Here is a 6,000-nt window from a genome sequence, read left to right on the forward strand (position 1 = left end):
GTCTCTCTCTCTGTCTCTCTCCTCTCCTCTCTCTTTCCTTCCATCCGTCTCTCTCTCGCTCTGTCTGTCTCTGTCTCCCTCTCTCCTGTCTCTCTCTCCATATGATTATTGTGTGTAATGTGTGTGTGTGTGTGCCTGCCTGTGTGTGTATATATAAGGTGTGTGCTTAGGTGACTGTACACGAAACATTGGTCTCATTTTTCACACACTCCAGAGTATTGATCTGAAGGCAATATGCGGTCATCTACAGGGCAGTTACATTAGGAGAACATGACATATAAACACCTTATTGCCTCTTTACAAGGCAGTTAAGGGAAACTAGAGACACACACACACACACACACACACACACACACACACACACACACACACACACATTACAGACACCGTCAGCAGCGAAATTACATTACAAATAAATTATTATGTGGACCAACTCAATAATCATAGTAATAGCCTTGCCTCTTGAAAATCAAGTGGCCCATAACAGGTGTACCTCAGGGTATTAGTACAAAACTATTCCATAATCTCATCCTGCAAACCCTTGGGAGAAGCCATTGTCGGTGGTCCGGTCCTTCGGAATTCCATGGCCCCGTGCAGGGGGCTGTTGGGAATAGCCAAGAGCTTTGGGAGAGGCAGAACAGCTACAATCCCTCATGTTTACCTCTGACAGACCGCACCAGTCTTTCCTATTTTAATAAAGACGGGCCTCTCTATATTTACCTGCTTACCACAGCCCAGCGCCCCTGGGCCACTGCGACCTTCTGGATGTGTGTGTGTGTGCGTGTGTGTGACAGAGAGAGACAATAATGGGGACTAAAGGAGCTAGCTATGTAGAGAGATGTAGCTTCAGCTCCATCATCAGTGTGTGTGTTCAGCATTGTAGATGTACAGCGTGACCAAATGGATCGTGTGTGTGTGTGTGTGTGTGTGTGTGTGTCCTGGCCATATTGGAATATATACTTGTCTGATAGAGACCACTATGTGTCAGTGAGCAGTATGCGTATCTGTGTGTGTGTGCTTATCCGTCTGTGTATATCTGTCTGTGTGTGTATCCTTGTGCAGTGTGTGTGTGTCCATTTTAGGATGAGATGAAGATTCAGCTGTGTGGATGAGAGCGCAGGATTAGTGATGACAGCAGAGAACGCAGTATCCCATCATTCCATGTCCAGCGAGCGGCCGTTCCGCCGGTGACATGGTACCCTGAGGGAAGGCCAGTTCTGCCCCGTCAGGGAGCATTATGGGAAGATGGATGTGGCACAGAGGGAACACCCTTAATGGTATCTCTATCTATCTATCTATCTATCTATCTATCTATCTATCTATCTATCCCTATCTCTCTCTCTCTTTCTCTAGCTCTCTCTCTATCCCCTTCAAACCCCCCTATCCATCCCTCTCGCTCTCTCCCCCTCCCCTCTCTCTCCCCCACCCCTCTCTCTCTCCCTCCCCTCTCTCTCTCCCACCCCTCTCTCTCTCCCTCTCTCTCTCCTCTCTCTCTCTCTCTCTCTCTCTCTCTCTTTCTCTCTCTCTCCCCTCTCTCTCTGGCCTGTGTGTAGTTCTTGGTCTTCTCCATTGCCTCAGATTGAAACAGACACACATCAAAAATATCACATTATAAACTGAGCGGTTCGAGCCCTAAATGCTGATTGGTTGAAAGCTGTGGCCCAGCGTCGTCTGGGTTTGGCCGGTGTAGGCCGTCATTGTTAACAAGAATTAGTTCTTAACTGACTTGCCTAGTTAAATAAAGGTTAAATAAAATAAAATATGACTGTATACCATGGGTATGACAAAACATGTATTTTCACTGTTCTAATTACGTTGGTAACCAGTTTATAATAGCAATGAGGCACCTCGGGGGTTTGTGGTAAACGGCCAATATACCACGGCTAAGGGCTGTAACCAAAGAACAGCCATTAGCCGTGTGGTATATTGGCCATTTACCACAAACCCCTGAGGTGCCTCATTGCTTAAATATACCATTAGCTCCTATTGTTCTCTCCCCTCTGCTTTGTATATTCTACACCATGGAGACGTCCTGTTCCTGACGTGGCTGATTCCTAGCAGTGTTCTACTGGAGTTACACCAGAAAATAGCCCTCTCTCACCAACACTCCCTCTCTCACCAACACCCCCTCTCTCACCAACACTCCCTCTCTCACCAACACTCCCTTTCTCACCAACACACCCTCTCTCACCAACACACCCTCTCTCACCAACACCCCCTCTCTCACCAACACCCCCTCTCTCACCAACACACCCTCTCTCACCAACACACCCTCTCTCACCAACACCCCCTCTCTCACCAACACACCCTCTCTCACCAACACACCCTCTCTCACCAACACACCCTTTCTCACCAACACCCCCTCTCTCACCAACACACCCTCTCTCACCAATACACCCTCTCTCACCAACACACCCTTTCTCACCAACACACCCTCTCTCACCAACACTCCCTTTCTCACCAACACACCCTCTCTCACCAACACACCCTTTCTCACCAACACACCCTCTCTCACCAACACACCCTTTCTCACCAACACTCCCTTTCTCACCAACACACCCTCTCTCACCAACACACCCTCTCTCACCAACACTCGCTCTCTCACCAACACTCCCTTTCTCACCAACACACCCTCTCTCACCAACACCCCCTCTCTCACCAACACTCCCTCTCTCACCAACACTCGCTCTCTCACCAACACTCCCTTTCTCACCAACACACCCTCTCTCACCAACACTCCCTCTCTCACCAACACTCCCTCTCTCACCAACACTCGCTCTCTCACCAACACTCTCTCTCACCAACACTCCCTCTCTCACCAACACGCCCTCTCTCACCAACACTCGCTCTCTCACCAACACTCCCTCTCTCACCAACACTCCCTCTCTCACCAACACTCCCTCTCTCACCAACACTCTCTTTCACCAACACTCCCTTTCTCACCAACACTCCCACTCCCTCTCTCACCAACACTCGCTCTCTCACCAACACACCCTCTCTCACCAACACTCCCTCTCTCACCAACACTCCCTCTCTCACCAACACTCCCACTCCCTCTCTCACCAACACTCGCTCTCTCACCAACACTCCCTCTCTCACCAACACTCCCTCTCTCACCAACACTCCCTCTCTCACCAACACTCTCTTTCACCAACACTCCCTTTCTCACCAACACACCCTCTCTCACCAACACTCCCCCTCTCACCAACACTCCCTCTCTCACCAACACTCCCTCTCTCACCAACACTCCCACTCCCTCTCTCACCAACACTCCCTCTCTCACCAACACTCGCTCTCTCACCAACACTCTCTCTCACCAACACTCCCCCTCTCACCAACACTCCCTCTCTCACCAACACTCCCTCTCTCACCAACACTCCCTCTCTCACCAACACTCCCTCTCTTAAACTCCCTCATACACACACACAACACACATTGCCGGGCCTGGGCTCTACTCCTCTCATCTCTAAACTAACTAATTATGGGTGATTATGTAGCTGGAATGTGTCTGAGCTTCAGGAGAGAAACATTGCACCACTCACCACCTAATCAGTGAGCCCTTGCATGCTAAATGATCGCTCGCTCTCTCTCTTTCTATCTCTCTCTCCCGTAGTTTCTCTTTTTCCTACCCTCCCTCCCATCTCCACACACTTTCTAACTGTTCCATTAACATAGATAGGGATGAGTCATTATGTCAATTGACCATGAAAAAAGCCTTAAACAGGGACTTAGATAATGGATCATTATTATATTACTGGCCTTGATTGGCTCTTACTAGCTGTAGTTTGATGTAGCTGGATCGGTTCTATATTAGCAGAGTGGGGTTGTAGAAATCTAGAACCCTCAAGATCGGATTGGCCCACTGAGCTGAAGCCTAGGCATTAAGCTGCTAGCGAACACAAGTCTTCGGGTCTCAAGCAAAGTTACTCATGATGCGAGTCTACTTCTCCCAGGCTTTTTGACACAAAGCAGGAACCACCATCCTCACAAGTTTTAAAGCACAAGAAAAAGGAAGGGTGTTCTTCGTCGCCACTAATCACAGATCCAGAATCAGTTTACCCTACTGCCAATCCTCCCCCTCATCCATGAGGGGGAGAAACATATCTGATCCTGTAAACATTCCTTATCCCAGGATACTTCAACGAGTGACTATCCGGGAGAATAAAGAAATAGGAGAACTGTGTTGCTGCGTAAATCTGATAGATTTATTGACGGGACAAACAAACAATAGGCTTACGTTTTGGCATGAATCGCCTTCTTAAGAGCCTTGAGTAAGAAAACTGTGGGAGGCATCTATATACCCTTGCAGGGGAGTGTCTCACTCATGTCAAGCATAGATGTCAATAGCATCAATACTGTCAGTAGTAGTAGCAACTACACTGGTTATTCTTGCTTCTACATCTGCATTGCTTGCTGTTTGGGGTTTTTAGGCTGGGTTTCTGTAAAGCACTTTGTGACATTAGTTGATGTAAGAAGGGCTTTGTAAATAAATACATTTATTCAAAAAAGAGTATTCCTACACATACATTCCACAAAAGACAGAAATATACAAAGGAAAACGTATTTGCAAAAATCTGATCCTGTATCAGTGCTTAGGACCGTGTGGCTGTGGCAGAGACAGATGGGCCTCTGCGGGAGTGATGCCTCCTGGGTATTTAGAGCCCAACCTGCGGGGTCCGGTGGAACCGCCAGGCGTCAGCCCTGTTACCCGTTACCGTCAGGCACCCACCGGTGATTATTTACAATGCGGACCACAGCCGGCTACTCGTCGTCGTGGGAACCGGGGTGTGATGGATTCTGACAGGACTGATGATCATCACTGAGAGTAATTAATATAATGAAGAGCTACTGAGCATGTGCAGGAGAGGGTGATGAATAGAGTTCACGGCCCATCGTTACTCACAGGTGACAGAGAGGGAGAGGGAGGGAGAGAAGGAGAGAGCGGTAGATAGGGGAAAGAGAAAGACTGTACAATAACAACATGCAAAATGAGACAGAGAGGGAGAGGTGGAGGGAGAAAGAGAGAGAGGGAGAGGTGGAGGGAGAAAGAGAGATAGCGATATGGATAACGAGAGATAGGGAGATGGAGAAAGAGATAGGTAGATGGAGAAAGAGAGATAGGGAGATGGATAACGAGAGATAGGGAGATGGAGAGAGGGAGATGGATAACGAGAGATAGGGAGATGAGAGATAGGGAGATGGAGAAAGAGAGATAGGGAGATGGATAATGAGAATTAGGGAGAGGGAGAGATAGGGCGATGGATAACGAGAGATAGGGAGATGGAGAGAGAGGGAGATGGATAACGAGAGATAGGGAGATGGAGAGATATGGAGATGGATAACGAGAGATAGGGAGATGGAGAGATAGGGAGATGGATAACGAGAGATAGGGAGATGGAGAGATATGGAGATGGAGAGATATGGAGATGGATAACGGGAGATAGGGAGATGGAGAGATAGGGAGATGGATAACGAGAGATAGGGAGATGGAGAGATAGGGAGATGGATAACGAGAGATAGGGAGATGGAGAGATAGGGAGATGGATAACGAGAGATAGGGAGATGGAGAGATAGGGAGATGGAGAGATATGGAGATGGATAACGAGAGATAGGGAGATGGAGAGATGAGGAGATGGATAACGAGAGATAGGGAGATGAAAGATAGGGCGATGGAGAACGAGAGATAGGGAGATGGAGAACGAGAGATAGGGAGATGCAGAAAGAGAGATAGGGAGATCGAGAGAGAGATAGGGAGATGGATAACGAGAGATAGGGAGATGGAGAGATAGGGAGATGGATAACGAGAGATAGGGAGAGGGAGAAAGAGAGATAGGGAGAAAGAGAGATAGGGAGAGAGAGTGAGGGAGAACGAGAGAGTAACTACACACAAAGGGGAAAGAGGAAAGAGATCCACATCAGGGAGAGAGATGAATGAGAGTCTAACAGAGAGAACGAAAGAGTGAGAGCGAAATAGAGGGCGAGGGAGAGAGAGAAAAAGAG

Source organism: Salvelinus fontinalis, chromosome 22, assembly GCF_029448725.1.
Source record: "Salvelinus fontinalis isolate EN_2023a chromosome 22, ASM2944872v1, whole genome shotgun sequence".
Lineage (NCBI taxonomy): Eukaryota > Metazoa > Chordata > Actinopteri > Salmoniformes > Salmonidae > Salvelinus > Salvelinus fontinalis.